Source organism: Ursus arctos, unplaced genomic scaffold, assembly GCF_023065955.2.
Source record: "Ursus arctos isolate Adak ecotype North America unplaced genomic scaffold, UrsArc2.0 scaffold_32, whole genome shotgun sequence".
Classification (NCBI taxonomy): Eukaryota; Metazoa; Chordata; class Mammalia; order Carnivora; family Ursidae; genus Ursus; species Ursus arctos.
This window is the reverse complement of record NW_026623008.1, coordinates 20438883-20455744: the sequence shown is the minus strand read 5'-3', so window position 1 is coordinate 20455744 and position 16862 is coordinate 20438883. Positions and strand designations below refer to the sequence as shown.

The following is a 16862-nucleotide window of genomic DNA, read 5'->3' as shown; positions in this document are numbered from 1 at the left end:
CGTGGCTTTAAGCCAGTCTATTTTGGGGAAATGCGTTATGCAGCAACGGATAACTCATGCCAAGGGAAATGGTACAAACAAGCACAGTGTGTGAGAGGTATGCACGTGAGTGCGGGGCCCCAATCCACTGAACTGGTATGATGTCTGAGAAGAGCGCAGGCTTGCCTTGCAATTTGCAGGCTAAGAAGGCATTAGTTCGGGGAAGAAGGGAGAGCATGCATTTCCAGGCAAAGTTCGCAGAGCAATGGAGCTTTGTGTCCTTTTCCCAAACCTGTTACCAGCTTACTTGTCACAGCCTTGATGAAAGGCAAATTTTTAGAATTTTAGCTCCAGTATAGTTCATACAGAGTTGTGTTAGTCTCAGGTGCGCAATACAGGAATTCAACCATTCCATACATTACTCAGTGCTCATGAGGATAGGTGTCCTCTTAATCCCCTTCACCCATTTCATTCATCCTTCCACCCGCCTCCCCTCAGGTGACCCTCTGTTTGTTTGATTAGAGGTGAATATACTGTGGAATCACCAGAGCGTATGTTCCGGGGCCCCTCACCTGCTCATAACCGTTCCAAAGCCCGGGAAGGGCCCAGGTAGTTTTGTATGGATAGTTCTGTATTCTTTTTCTTCAAGAGGTCTGGTGACTTCTGGCCTCTGTCTCAATGGATCTGCCAAGACCTTTTCACCGCCCCTCCCTCAGCCCTCCATCTACAGCACAGACTCCACCAGCATATTTTTTTGGTATTTTATTTGGCTCTGTTTCTCTGAAAATTGTTTCTTAGCAGCCTAGCCTTCCCATCCTGCCTTCACTTCCTTAACCCAAGGGCCCTATTCTTGAACTCTTTAATCGTCTTGACTAATGGTTTTGACGTTTCTCAGAGTTTTCCTTTTCAGTAGTGGTGTCCAGAACGGATGTGTTTTTCTAAGTAGCAAATCTGGCTCCGTACCAAATGGCATCGGAGCAGGGCACTTGGGTGGAGCTGACTAAACCGCAGGGAGAGTCTCTCTGGCCTGTTTTGCCCCACCCCAACTTCAGAATGACAAAGGTTTGGAGAAATAAAAGAGGGAGTAACTAGAAAGAAGGTTGAAGGGTCAACAGGAGAGGGGGAACCTTGCTATTTCCTTAGGGGTGGGACATCTCTGTTAGGATGCTGCTGGCCGTATTTCAAGATGGTGATGGTCTCCCCGAGGGAAGGAAACTGACACCATCTATGCCTATTCTGCGTCAGGTACCTGGGGTTTCCTGCCAATATCTCATGGAATCCTCACTACATCGCTTCAGGTTAAAAGCAAGACTCCCCATTTTATAGCTAAAGAAACTGAAGGTCAGAGATGAGAGGCAATGAGCATGCAGGTCCAGGCCCAGCTGACTTGAGAGCCCACTCCTTGGCCCCACCTCGGGACGCCCCATCCTTTACTGGTTCTTTCAGGGGGCATATCACCTACATTGAAGTTCTAGATGAAAATCGGTGGGCATTGCAGCAAACTTCCACCTGGAAACAACTTTCATAAATGAAAACTTCAGGTAGGCTTAAGTCCTGTTTCTGGAAAATATGTCTAAATGAAGAAGACCCACCAGGGTGCTGAGAGCCGTCCTAGGGTTGGGATTCACTTCTTAAGAGAAAAAAAGAAAATGGCAAGAGAAGGCAGGAGATCTAAGCCCCAGTGTAGAAAATTGGGATTGAGAGGCATGGGGCTAACAATGAAAGCCATGAAAATAATAAGCACTATTTACTGAGTGCTTACAAAGGACCAGAATGCACTAACCAGATAGTTAGTGCATCTTTTTTTTAAAAAAGCTTTATTTATTTATTTATTTATTTATTTATTTATTCGACAGAGATAGAGACAGCCAGTGAGAGATGGAACACAAGCAGGGGGAGTGGGAGAGAAAGAAGCAGGCTCCCAACGGAGGAGCCTGATGTGGGGCTTGATCCCAGAACGCCAGGATCAAGCCCTGAGCCAAAGGCAGATGCTTAACGACTGAGCCACCCCGGTGCCCCTATAGTCAGTGTGTCTTAGTCTCACAACAACTCTACCAAAAAGGTAGGATTAGCATTCCTACTTTAAGTTGGGAGCCTGAAGATGAAGAAACTTACACACAGGGAGGCAGGAGTGATGCAGGACGTGAACGTAGGTGTGTCTGGCTCCAAAGGCATTGCTTTTAACCATTGGGCTTTACTAATTCCAGGAGAATAGGGGTGGGAGAAACGTAGTTCCTGTGAATGAAGTTAACCCTGCAAAGTGGGGGTTAGCAAGTGCCGTAACTCGAGAAGGTGTGGCTTCAGGGTGGCTAGGGCTCCCCCAGGCCTGGTTCTCTGGGGCAGCAGAGGTGACCCAGGAGACTCTTGGCAGCCAGCAGTTGAGTGCTGTGTGTGGAAGAAGCTCTCGGGACCAGAGTAAGTGGAGAGAAGCAGAGTCTTTGTCACATCCATGGACTTCTCTCCATATTGGCTTGATGAGTAAGGGCTTAGGCCTCAGGGATACTGCTCTGAGGCTGGACCGGGAAGCTGGAGCTCGCTGGCCCTCCAGGTTCTACCGCCCCAGACCACTGGAGCCACACACCTGTGTTGCAGTCCTGCCCCTCCACCTTCTGAGACTTCAGCTTAGCGATTTAGCAATCTTAAGTCCCAGTTTCCTATAAAGTGGGGATAATCAGAGTAATAAAGGATAATTAGGTCATTGGGAGAATTCAGTGAGGTGATGGATACGCAGGACAAACCCAGTGCCTGGGATCCGGAGCTCTTGGTAAATGGCAACCATATTACTATGAGATCCCATCGTCAGTGGAGCAGGTGTGGCTTTTTCTACTTTCCACTTATTTTCACTCTCATGGTCTACTTTGTAGGTGAGACTGGAGTTCAATGAGGGAGTAAATTTAATGCCTCTTTCCTTTTTTCCTTTGTTCGTACTCTGAAAGCTTTTTATTGGTTTTCTGGTTCACAGCTCATTTCACAGTTGTGATTTGTCTCTTGCCTGGAAGATTTTAACTGGCATATAAAAGCAAGAGATTTTTCATGCTAGGAATTTTGTCTACACCATTTTCGATTTTTAAAAAAAATTTTAATTTTAAGTAATCTCTACACCCTAAAGTGAGGCTCGAACTCACAACCCTGAGATCAAGAGTCACATGCTGTACCAACTGAACACGCTAGGTGCCCCACACGTCTCTTGTAGACAAAACATTGGATCAGCTATGGTTCATTGATTAAAAATACCAGTGACTAATTCCGGTCTTAATGACAGCAATAACAACAACAAAAATATGTTTTTAGGAAGATATGGAATAGCTCTCTGAAGAAAAGACTGACAGTCAAGTCTCAGCAAAAGCATACAGGGTAGCTGCAGGATCTAGGTAGTGGGCACTGATGAGCAGTTTCTCCAGGAACTACCACATGTGCCTTGTGTCGATCTACCCAAGGTTAAATTCTTCCAAGAGACTGTCTGACGGACCTGAGTTGTGTTGTGTACCTACCCCCTTGTTCAGGGAAGGAGAGGGCACCTTGACTGAAATTCACGGTAAGTGAGCAGACACTGGGGGAGAGAAATGCTTGGAAGGCAGGTGGAGGCTGCTGTTACTGGAAGAGGGGTGTGTACGCCGGGTGAACACAGATAGCAGGTGTCCTCTACAAATATTTTTCTCTCTGTCTTAAAATACCAAGATTCAGAATTTTTCAAGAGTTCTCAAATATGCAGAATTGCTGAAAGAATAAAACAAGATATGTCCATCTAAATTCCACAATGCTAACATTTTGCTACATTTGTTTTAATTTTGCTTTGCATTTTTAAATTTGGTGAACTATTTGACAAGGGCAAACATTATGGCCCTTGACTCTTTAAATACTTCACGTATCTCCTGAGGATAACCCTACTCTACTACGTAAATGCAATACCATTACCACACCTAAAAAAGTTAATAAATATTCTGTAATATCTTACAGAAAGTTCATGTTCAAATTTCCTCAATTGATATAAAAATGCATTTTATAGATTTTTTTTCAAATTAAAGATCAAAGTTCACTCATTGCACTTGGTTGTTGGGTTTATTTATTTATTTATTTATTTTTAAAGATTTACTTATTATTTGAGAGAGAGAGAGAGAGAGATCGAGGGGAGGGGGAACGGGTAGAGGGAACAGGAGAGAGAGAATCCCAAGCAGACTCCCCACTGAGCTCAGAGCCCCATGTGGGGCTCAATCTCAAGACCCTGAGGTCATGACCTGAGCTGAAACCAAGAACAGGATGTTTAACCAACTGAGCCACACACCTGTGTTGGGATCCTGCCCCTCCTCCTTCTTTATTCCCAGGTGCCCCTCTTTGTTCTCGCTCTTTTTTAAGATTTTATTTATTTATTTATTTATTTGTCAGAGAGAGAGAGAAAGAGAGCACAAACAGGGGGAACATCAGGCAGAGGGAGAATTGGGCTCCTCAAAGAGCAAGGAGCTCGATGCAGGACTCAATCCCGGGACCCTGGGATCATGACCTGAGCCAAAGGCAGACGCTTAACTGACTGAGCCACCCAGGCGCCCCTCTGAATTGCTTTTTAAACTTAATCTGTCTGTGTGTTTGCCTTGACAGCACATATACTGATTTTAATCTATTAGAGTCTTATATTTATTTTCTTACACATTTTTTCACATAAAGGAATGTATTTGGATGTATTACTAAATTGAAGAGAATCTGCCCAGACATTTTTTAAAAAGATTTTATTTATTTATTTTAGAAAGAGAGAGAGAGAGAGCAGGTGCACAAGCGGGGGAAGGGGCAGAGGGAGAGGGAGAGAGAGAATCTCAAGCAGACTCCTTGCTGAGTGAGGAGCCCAATGCAGGGCTCAATCTCTTGACCTTGAGATCACGACCTCAGTCAAAATGAAGAATTGGATGCTTAACCGACTAAGCCACCCAGACACCCCTGCCCAGACTTTTATACTGTTCAAGTTAATTAGATCTAACTCAGCAAGGTCATAATCAGTGGCTTAATTTATTTTAAACTAGGGGGCACCTGGGGGGCTCAGTTAGTTGGGCATCCAACTCTTGGTTTGGGCTTGGGTCATGGTGGCAGGGCTGTGGGACTGAGCTCCTCACTCAACGTGGAGTCTCCTTGGGATTCTTTCACCCTCCCTCTCCCTCCCCCTCTGCTCTTCCCTGCACTCGCTCTCGCTCTCTCTCAAATAAATAAATATCTTTTTTTAAAAGAGAAAAAATTTATCACTAAACTGGAATAAAATTAACCTTCTATAACAAACATAGTTTACAGCTTTAAGTGAATAACCACTGTTTTCTGTTTTATTTTATTTTATTTTTTTTAGAGAGAGTATGAGCAAGGGGTGAGGGGCAGAGGGCAAGGGAGAGAGAGAGAGAATACCAAGCAGACTCCAGGCTCAATAAGGAGCCCAATGCTGGGCTCGATCCCACAACCCTGAGATCATGACCTGAGCCCAAACCAAGAGTCCAATGTTTAACCAACTGTGATACCCGGACACCACCCCCCTTATCTTTCTAAACAGAGGAGAATGGATAACCCAGTGCGTGGCTTTCTCCAAAGCACTTGGATTAATGGCTTCTTACCTTCTCAAGTTTCCTTATAAAGATCGGGATTTTAGGGTCCATTACGATTTTTTTCTGTATTTCTAAACTCGTGAAAGCTTCATAGCATAGCTTCTATATCTCCATTCTTTTCTGATTTTTAATCATTTATATAATTCCAAGCACTTTACATATTTTTAATTTTCATACAACTCTATGAGATAAGGACTTTCCCCCTCCTCTTCCTCCTTCTCCTCCTTCTTCTTCAATAGGCGCTTTTAAAAATCTCCATTTTATAGGTGAGAAATATGAGGTACTGAGAGGTTATTTGACCTGTGTGGTGTCTTACAACTGTCAGGGGGAGAGCCAGCAAATTTTGGGAGAACAGACACAATCTCTCTAAAGAGGCCTTGTTCTTAATCTCTACACATTCTCACTTTAGGAGAAAAGAAACAAACAGAAACAAAACAACCCCAGCAAACTTTCCCAGTATGTGTAACATAGAAATGAATAGTCTCCTTCATTCTTATCGACAAGAATTATCCATTGCTAACTGTTTATGTTTTAATTTAAAATCTAACAGAGTACAAATACACAGATAACAGCATTCTTGGAGGAGAACACAGACATAATTAGAAACAAATATTAATCTCGCTGGCAGGAAACTTCCAAGAGGCTTCAGTCTGACCCATCTCTAGACCAGAATAAGGGATAGGGAAGGCTGGAATTGGACAGGGATAAGGGGTGGTGATGACTCAGCTTAGTTGTGGGCAACTGCCAGGATCCCCACAGCAAGGAGTCCCCTGAACAAGAGGGGAACCAGGAGTGGGACTAGGAGGCCAAAGTGGGTCAGACGAATATTAAATACCGTGAAAACAGGGCAGAAGCCAGGTATTCCAGATGAATCCAGCCAGAAAGGATGATCCACCATCAGTAAGGGAAGGAGCTGGTCTGTGGGTCTCTTGTTGCCCACTCACAATTATGTGGTTTCAAGGCTGTGCCAAGACAGCTGCTATTGGGCATATGTGCAAGAAGATACTATCTCAAGTATGTTAATCAAAATAGAAAGGCATCCTGGTAGAAGAGTGTTGGACATGGCAGGGATATGACGATGAGCGGGAAGACGGCATCCAGAAGTGGTTAAAGTGGGGGCCATTGTAGGTAGTACGAGAATGGGTATTACAATGGCCTAAGTCAGCAGTTCTCAAATGTTTTGATCTTAGGATCACTTAACACTCCTAAAAATTATTGTGAGCCCCAAAGAGCTTTTGTGTAAATGGGTTATAGCTATGAATATTTGCTCTTTTACAAATTAAAACATAAATTTTGAAAGTAAAGCACATATTTGAATACATATTCCTTAGTCATCAGAGCAATAACATCATCACATAGTCTCTGGGAGAATAAGAGTGAAAAAGTAAAATACTGAGTTAGCAGTATTTTCAAATACTTTTTATTTCAATCACTGCCTGATAGTTTCTTGGAGACCTCCATACTTGAAGAACCACTGGTTCAGGTAATATGTAGCATCTTATATTTAGGTAGTACTCGATAGTTTACAAAGTCCTTGAATCAGGAGAAATATTCTTATTCCAATTTTATAGCTGGAAAGCACACCGCTGTGAGAGCAGGGGAGGGACCCAGCAGAGAAGGAACCCTGGCTCCGAAGGGTTCTTGCTGAGATGGTGCTCGGGGACACTTCACTGCAGCAACTGCGCTTTCTAAGCTTCCAATGATTCCTGGGACTGGTCATGTTCACTTGGGTCCTGGAAAGCTGTCGAACTGTCTGGAACTCCAGGCTGTCTGGGGGAGTGAAAGGCCCTTGCCTCTAACATCAGGTGCTCAGATATCCATGTGAGGGACTCTAATGTAGGCATCAGGTAGATATGGAAAAGTCTACCTAGAAGGCAGAGAGAGTGGGAACTGAGCTTTTTTTTTTTATTTTAATGCTGTACCTTCTCATGTTTCCCCCTAGGAAATCATTCTAGGTGTTTAAAGCAGAAAGCAATTATTTTAGTTAAACAGATGTTTAGAAAACCGTTGGAAAATCTGAAGGAGAGAGCTTTAGGAGGCCAACTGGGGGATTCTGATCTCAAGAATATACTTCTATAACTAAGGTTCTGGAGTCAGAAAGCTAGGACGGGGGAACGGCCTTCCTGGTCTCTCTTCCTACATCTACCTTTCTAACTCATGAAGCTGGAGATAAAAACTGAAATACTGCCACAGAAAAACCCCCATCTCCAGTGATGATCCTATTGACCAGTAGAAACAGCCAAGTGCAGGAAAATGGCCTTTTTCTCAATTCTCTTGTAAATCTGACCCAAGGGCCTCTAATTGGCATTACCTAGTTTTCATCCAGAACCCCAGTGGTAAGGGAGCCTGAGAAGTGCCATCTTGAACCTTCCCAGATCGGCAGTGTAGGAAGGCTCACTAGAAAGAAGTGGGAACGGAGGCCCCACTGAACCTTTGCAACACACAACATTTCTGACCAGAGATTGATTGGAACGTGAGCTCCACAAGGGCAGGAGTTTGGTCCGATTTGTTTTCTGCTGTGTCCTCACAGTCTAGACTATTACAAAGTAGCTGCAAAATCAATAGGTAGCTACACATCAGAATGGATGTTTCCGCAGGAGCTGTTCTGGGGAACATCAGGCCGACTACAGTAGAGGCAACAGGTCTGACAATGGCTGGGTCTATCTGGATGACCTCTACGGCTGCTTTGACCTATAGACGAGGATGGAAGTGTTCCTGTGTCAGCATAATGCGCTAGCTCCATCCATGTCACTGCAAATGGCACAATTTCATCCTTTATTATGGCTGAGTAATACTCTCGTGTGTGTGTGTGTGTGTGTGTGTGTAACATCTTATTTATCCATTCATCAATCTATGCACAATGGGTTGTTTCCATAATCTGGTTATTGTAGATACTGCTGCTATAAACATTGAGGTGCTAAAAACATTGGGGTGCATGTATCCCCTTGGATTAGTATTTTTGTATTCTTTGGATAAATACCTGGTCGTGCGATTGCTGGGTCATAGGGTAGTTCTATTTTAGATTGCTTTTAAAAAAATTAATTATTGTAGCAAGAACACATAACATAAAATTTACCATCTTAACCATTTTAAGTGTATAGTGTATACTGAACAACAATTCCCCTCTGTCCCCCCACCCCAGCCCCTGGTAACCACTATTCTACTTTCTATGTTAATGAATTTGACTACTTTAGATACTTCGTGTAGGTGGAATCATATAGTATTTGTCCTTTTGTGACTGGCTTATTTCACTTAGCATAATGTCCTTAAGGTTCATCCCTATTGTTTTTTGTTTTGTTTTTAAAGTATTTAATTTTTATTTATTTTATTTATTTATTTATTTTATTTATTTTTAATTTATTGTGAGAGAGAGAGAGAGCAAGAGTGCGTGTGCACGCGCATGAGGTTGGGGGAGGGGCAGAGAGACAAGCAGGCTCCCTGATGAACAGGGAGATGAGCAGGGAGCCCGATGCTGGACCCAGGATGCTGGGATCATCACCTGAGCCAAAGGCAGATGCTTAACTGACTGAGCCACCCAGGCGTCCAAAGTTCATCTTTATTGTAGCATGTGACAGGATTTCCTTTTTAAGGCTCCATAGTATTCTGTTGTACGTATACACCGCATCTGTTTATCCATTCATCTGCTGATGGACACTTGGGTTGCTTCCACTTCTTCGCTATAGTGGCTAGTGCTGCTACAAACATGCGTGTGCAAATATCCCTTTGAGACTCTGCTTTCGATTCTTTTGGATAATTTACTCGGAAATGGGAATGCTGGATCATACAGTAATCCTTTTTTATCCCACCAACTACCAATTGCTTTTAGAGGTTCAACTGTCATGTGTATAATAAGATATTGTCTTAAATACAACAGAGAAGTGAACAGAAACAAAACCCAGACCATAGCGCTTCAGATATACCAATCAGGAGAGTTTAAATTGGTAACTGTTAACAAAACACTGATCATACATTCACCGTGTTTTTTAAAAAATGGAAATATATAATTTACAGATCTTATTTTTAGACACTTTCAGTGTAATTAAGCTTGTGTTTTGATTTACATTTGTATTTGTTTAGGAAGACCTCACTATAGGGGCACCTGGCTGGCTCAGTTGGAAGAGCATGCAACTCTTGGTCTCAGGGTCATGAGTTCAAACCCCATGTTGGGTGTAGAAATTACTTAGAAATAAATAAATAAACTTAAAAAAAAGACTTGGCCATAATATTTTTAGATTATTTCATTGTTTGTTTTTTAAAGATTTTATTTATTTACTTGAGAGAAAGAGAGAGAGCACCAGCAGCGGGAGGGGCAGACTCCCCACCGAGGGGGGAACCTGACACGGGGCTCGATCCCTGGACTCCAGGATCATGACCTGAGCCAAAGGGTGGATGCTTAACTGACTGAGCCACGCAGGGACCCCATTTTTAGGCTATTTTAACAGCCTTTCTTTTGTATTAAATTTTTAATGAAATATTTGAAATATTTCAAATCTACGGAAAATAATATAACAAATATCTACTTAAACCCAACTCAAGTAAAATCATATTTTTTGGCATATTTCTTTAGATCTGTCCCCAAGAGTAGTGCAGTAGGTCAGGAAAAAAAAAAAAACAATAAACATTTCCACTTCTACCGACTGTGACAGCAAGTAAAGATTCATGAAAAAAGAGAAAAGAAACAAGTAAGTAAAATGAATTCATACATGGATACATAAACTCTTCCTGTAGTTTGAGAGAAATGACAAGCTCTGAAGTCACATAGACCCGGGTTCAAGTCCTGGGTTTGCTTGTTGCCAGTTGTGTGGTCTTGAGAAAGTTCTTTAACCCATCTTTTTTTTTTTTTTTAGGATTTTGTTTATTTGAGAGAGAGCGTGCACATGAGCAGGGGTGAGGGAGGGGCAGAGGGCGAGGGAGAAACAGACTCCCCACTGAGAAGGGAGCCCGATCCAGACCTGATCCCAGGACCCTGAGATCATGACCCGAGCCAAAGGCAGACGCCCAAACGACTCAGCCACCCCAGGTACCCCTCCTTAACCTATCTTTGCCTCAGTTTTCTCATCTGTAAAATGGAGATAATCATAATACTTCCCAGGTTTGTTGGGATGATTGAAAGAGAAATATGAACACACATATTTAATATGTACAGTAAGTAACACAGAGCAAAGCTTCAATAAATATTAGTAATTACTTATTTTATTTATTGAGCACCTAGTATATGCCAATCACTCTTTTAGTACTGAAAATTCAGCAGTGCACAAGAAAGATAAAGACCTCAGTAGGGGCGCCTGTGTGACTCAGTCAGTTGGGCGTCTGCCTTTGGCTTGGGTAATGATCCCAGGGTCCTGGGATTGAGCCCCGCATAGGGCTCCCCACGCTGTGAGAAGCCTGCTTCTCCCTCTCTCTCTGCCTGCCACTCCCCCTGCTTGTCCTCTCTCTCTCTGTGTCAAATAAATAAATAAAATCTTAAAAAAAAAAAAGACCCCTGTGCAGCTTACTTTCTAGTGATAGGCAATAAACAAACAAGGTGATTTCAGATAGTGATAAGGACCCTGAGGAAAACGTATGGGAAGGGGATGCAGGAACTACTTTAGACAGCAGACAGGAGGCCAGGGGAGGCCCATGCGAAGGCTTCAGGGGTGAATTTAACTGAGAGTAGCAGAAAGAATCAGTCATTGGAAGGTTTGGGGAGGAGTGTTGGAGAGAGCAGGAACAGTGCGTGCTTAGGCTCTGAGGTAATAAAGCTTGGTTTGTACAGGAAGAAAGGACAGGATGGCTGGAACTGTATTTGAGGGGAAGGGAGGCTGGGCATGACATCTGAGAGGGAGAACGGGTCAAGAAGGGCCTTGTGAACCACAGATTAGAGCTTAGATTTTATTCTTTTTCTTTTTAGATTTTATTCTTAAGGGGCTGTGAAGACATTGGAAGGTTTTTATTGTTAGTATGTACAACACTCTTTGCTCTCAGGAGGAATTTGTGTGCTTTTCTGCGGCCCTGTTCTAGAATTATGTATGGGTATATGCTTTAGGAATAACTGTTCTGGGAAATAGCACATTGGTTACCCATGGGCTCCCCCTGGTGGAATTGGTGGCTCAGGTTGTATCGTTTAAGATGAGCAAAAGCAAAGTAAATGGGCAATTTATCTTTTCAGTCAACAAACATTTATTGGGCACCCACAAGGTGCTAGGCTCTGTTCTAGTGCTGGAATACATCTGTGAACAAAACACAGACACCTGTGCTCTCCTGGAGCTTACATTTTGGTGTGTGTATGTGGGAGAAAGACATTTAACCAAATTTACCAGCAAATTGTTGGATGGGATAAATGTATTTGAGAAAACATAAGGGAGGAATTGGGCTAGAAAGTGCAGGGAGGGTGGTGGTGCTTCAGTTTCAAATACAGTGGCAGGGAAGTTCTCATTAAGAGGGTAACATTTGAACAAAGATGTAAAGGAGGTGACAGGGTAAATGATCGTAACGGTTATCTGGGGGAAGGTCATCCCAGGCAGAGAGATCAGCAAGCACGAAGGGCCTGAGTTTATGTGCAGGTTTGAGGAATAGCAGGGAGGCCAATATGCCTTGAAGTAGGGGGATAATGGAGAGCAGGAGATGAGATTAGTTGTACTTGGGTGGGGGGAGGACGGTGTCACATCTTGGGGGGCTTCTAGACCAGTTTAAGGATTTTTTGTTTTCCTTGAAAATAGTACTCCAGGAGCACCTAGGTGGCTCGGTTGGTTAAGCGTCTGCCTTGGGCTCGGGTCATCATCTCTCCTGGGATCAAGCCCCGTGCTGGGCTCCCTGCTCGGCTGGGAGTCTGCTTCTCCCTCTTCCTCTGCCTCCTGCTTGTGCTCTCTCTCTAGCTCTATCTATCTCAAATTAATAAATAAGATCTTAAAAAATTAAAAAGAAAATAGGAGTCCATTGGAAAAGGGACATGATCTGCTTAAGGTTTTAACAGAAGCTTGTTGCCATAATAGATCATGAAAAAGTAAGGGTATAAAAAAGAGCAGTCACACATTATCTGTGGCTTTTACCAAGAGAGGCAGTGAATGGTCAGATTCTGAACAAATTTTGATGGCAGATTCTGCAGAACTCATTGATGAATTTGACGTGGGGGTGTAAAAGAGGAGTCGAGGATCTTAATAAACGACATTACTTAATAAATTGTTGTCATAGGAAGAGGTGATCAAAGAATATATAGTCAAAAATGTAGAAAAAAGTATTTTAGGGGCGCTTGGGTTGCTCAGTCAGTTGAGCATCCACCTCTTAATCTCAGCTCAGGTCTTGATCTCACCGTGGAGAGTTCAAGTCCCACATTGGGCTCTGTGATGGACGTGGCGTCTACTTAAAGAAAGAGAAAAACAGAAAAAAAGTATTTTGGAGGTGTGTCAAGCAGTGTAAAAATAGTGTGTAATTTTTCTGGATTTTGTGGTATTTGTTAAGTTTTAAAAATTTGTAATTTGTGATTTATTTTCTCACTCCAAAGATTCATTTTTATAACTCATATTGTATTTGTAATTTTGGATTTTTTTAAAACAGGGCCCTCAAATTGAATAAATCTCAAGCCCCTGAATTCAACCCAGCTCCTTGCTCATATTTGGGTAGTAATTTAAACTTAGTGAAGCATTAATAAATATTGTTTCTGATAAAATTATTACATAAAATAATGTGCACGAAACAGAAGTCATTGTAAGATTAATACAATATTAGAAATAAACTAATAGTGGGGATTAAAACACGACCCTGGTCTCGCCTCCCCACCAGTGTCTTCCAAAACGTCTCACCCATTCTTCCTCCCACAGTTTTTCTAAACCTATCACATATATCCGGCATTTCTTCTCACGAGCACTTTGGGGAAACAGGCATTACACGAATTTTAAAAGACCTTCTAAAAATATGAATGCTGAAATATTCTTTATCTGGGCGGCTTGTGCCTCAGCAGCACCAACGCCCGCTCGCAACAAGAATCAGCCTCTCAGCAGTAAGCCCGCCCAGGCTCCCCGCGGGGCGGGGCGGGGCGGGGCGGGGCTCCCGGGAGGGCGGAGTGGGCGGGGTCTAGGCCCTTCCTCGCCCCGCCCCGTGAGGCCTGACACATGCGCCCAGAGGTTTCTGGTGGAACGAGGTGTGGATTGTGAGGTGACCCTGGCCGCTGCTTCCGGTTCCTAGGGATGCGCATCCGGGTCACGCTAACGCCGCGGTTTCCTCCATCCGCTTGGTTCTGCTGTGAGTCTGGACCAGTACCCATGTCCTGCTTTGGGGCCTCTGCAGCCTTAGGGTGAGCCTCCGCCGCAGCAGGGTCTGAATGCGGCCGGTCGAATGCAGCCTGTAGGGGGACGGGTGAAAAGTTCTGTCCCGGTCCCTGTGGGTTGGGGTTCTCTTTGCCTATCCCTTGTCCCTGCAATGCTTCCCTCACTTTAACCCTTTCCCTCGCCGGCCTCGCCTCTTTCACCTCCCCGTAGCCTTGCTCATCCCCGCGCACCTCTCGCCTGGCTGTTTTCCTCATTTTCATCCGCCGGTTACAAGCTCGGTTTCTTGCCTTTTGCCTCAGCGCTTCCCTCACCACTGCCTCTCGCTTTTCCCCGGCACTCACGTTATCACCTCCCTGGTATCTCGCCGTTCTTTCCCGTAGCAGGACGGCCCACCCCCTCATTGTGCTTCGCCTCCTCCACTGCGAAACTGAGCCTGTCTTTCTGGGGTCCTAGGTCCCGTCCCCCAGCTTCCATCACCTTCGACCCCTGTCCCTTCCTGGGACTAGGAGGTGACATTTGTGCTTCGCCTGGGGTTCTCCCGCCTTTTCTTAGCTAGAGGAGAGCTTAGCCAAAGCCCCAATCTGCGCCGATTTATCCGTCCTGTGTGAAGTTTTGCCTTGAGGCGTTGGGTTAGACTCCACTCTGGTAGCTTCCGTGGTTAGGGAACAACAAAGGCGTTCCCAGTTCTTTGCTGGAGCACAGTTTGGGGGGCTCTCTCTGGAGAGGGCTAACAGGTGGCAGGCACTCGGAACTGCTAGAGATTGGGCTTGTGTGGTCTTGTTAACCGACAGGCCGTGAGGGCGTCCTCTCATTTTTGTATTCTCTGTCCCATAAGAATGGATGTGCACAGCTGAGGCAAAAATGCGGATATTCTTGGGACGATCACCTTTGTTTTCTGCATGGGCCTTACTTACAGGACAGTGGCTATGACAGAGGACAGAGTTTCTTGGGAGATTTTTAGCCCCAGATTTATAAGCTTTTTGCCAAAAATTTTAGTGTTACTGAAATGTTTTCTGCTAAAGAGTGCACTATAGTAATTTCAAAGTGTATTTTCTTTACTTGATCTCAGTGTGCATATGTATCTTTATCCTTACCTCTTACAAATTGTTTCGTCATTTTTACTGTATTGACAATTTTTCTATTTTTCCCGTTTCTTCGTAAGCCAGACATTACACTACATTATTACTTCGACTATTATTCTTTTATTTTTTCTTTACTGTTTTCACCTTAGTCTTTTTTTTTTTTTTTTTTTTGGTAAAGATTTATTTATTTATTTGAGAGAGAGGAAGCAGGAGCAGGAGGGGCAGAGGGAGAGGGGGAGAGAGAATCTCAAGCAGACTCCCCGCTGAGATGGAAGCCTGATGCCACTGTATCTCATGACCCTGAGATCACGACCTGAGCCCAAACCAAGAGTCCTGACATTTAACTGACTATGCCACTCAGGCACCCCTCCACCTTAGTCTTAAAACCATCTTTTTCTCATTTGAGACTTAGGTTTCTCTTAAATTTCTTACATTTCTCTGATGGCTCTTGGTCATCTCTAAGATGAAGAGATTGGACTTAATAGTGTTAGTGTCCTGTTTCTCAAATTTTGTGATCTGAGGTGTATTTTGAGACCCAGGGTTAGATAATTTTTATTTTTGTTTTACCAATGTTTATGGTGGTGTCTAGCATTTGATTGCGAGTGTTTTTGTGTGAGCAGCTTCTGAAATATAAATTGTGCTCTGAAACTTAGTACTTAAGTGAACAGAGTAAATACAGCTTTTAGTGTCTGCTTCACTTTTGACTGGTGAGTTACAGAAAAGTTTCTCTCATTATATGATACATATACATACGCAAGCATAGCATAGACCTTGGCTCATTCCAGAATTGAGCTGCTCCCTTCAGCTATTTTTAGCAAAGGACTTTGGAGCTTGGCCATATTAGTCCTAGAAGCCACAGAGAAGGACCCTTCTGGTTGGCTTTCAGGCCTTATCTAACTGCTGAGGGAAGAAGACCTTTTGAAAGCTCCTTACCCTTACCTCTTCCCCAGCACCTATACTGGAAACTAGCTTCTGTTCAACCTGGTCTCATCATTTTGCATCCTTAAAAACTAACCCCAGTGAGTATGGGCTAATTCTCTCCATTTGCTTACCTCCAGGTTTATGTACTTAAAAGATTTTTTTTAGCCATGGGAACTCCATAGACTTATATTTGGATTGATGCAAGTCCCTTTTTCAACCTTTTTCATTTCTGAACTTTCTATTTCTTGAGCATGTCTAAGTCTAAACCTAGATGGATTTCTACAGTTTACAGCTGGAGGAAACCATTGAGCTCAAACTTACCCCTTCATTTTACAAGTAAGGAAATCAAGACTTAAAGAATTGGATTTTTCCAAGGTCAGTTTTTACAAATAAAGAAGTTTTGTGCATGCACTCAGAAGTGGGTTTTAGTTCTCTCGAAGTTGTAGATCAGAGAGCACAATATAGTATTTAGTGGTTCATTTCAATACATTTGTGAGGAATGAGTTTTAGGATAAGAAATTTATGACAGATATTTAAATTCAAGCTGAAGTCATTTCACCTTCAAAGATGGACTCTAGAAAGAAATTGTGTTGTGCAGAAGTAGAAGTCGAAAAGTCTTAGGGAATCTCTCTTTTCTTCTAAAATCACTTTAGCTTATTATGATATAAATGCTGCGTAAAAGCCTTAAATGAAATGAACATCCTCCTCATTGGAACAGTTGTGTTCGTGCTCCTGATCTTCCTACCCAGCATTAATACTTTCTAATTACCGAAAAGCCTGCACGTCTTACCTAGCTTACAAACAAACAAACAAACAAACAGTCACTAGAGACAGCTTAGTTAGTGTATGTTTGTAATGCTCGGGAGAGGAATCGCTGTTGGTTTTCTATATAGTTTGGCAGTTGTAGCTTGTAACCCTGAGGGCTTAATTTAAAATAAATGTCTGCATATTAGTTTATGCCTACCAGGCTTTCTGTTTTTATTTGGTTTAATTATTTTTGAATGTTATTTTTTTTGTCATTTTATTTGCTACCGTGCTTTGTTTTACATGGTTTAATTTTTATT

The 16862-nt window shown here is 43.1% G+C and overlaps 1 protein-coding gene across 2 annotated transcripts in view; it reads left to right on the top strand.

Moving 5' to 3' along the window:
• Window positions 1-13690: 13690 nt before the first annotated feature.
• Window positions 13691-16862, top strand: part of EYA3 (EYA transcriptional coactivator and phosphatase 3) — a 95560-nt gene continuing 92388 nt past the window's right edge. For both annotated transcript variants that reach the window (XM_026516905.4, XM_026516904.4), the window contains exon 1: window positions 13691-13821. The gene's annotated coding sequence lies outside the window, so the exon portion shown is untranslated. The remainder of the gene's footprint in view (window positions 13822-16862) is intronic.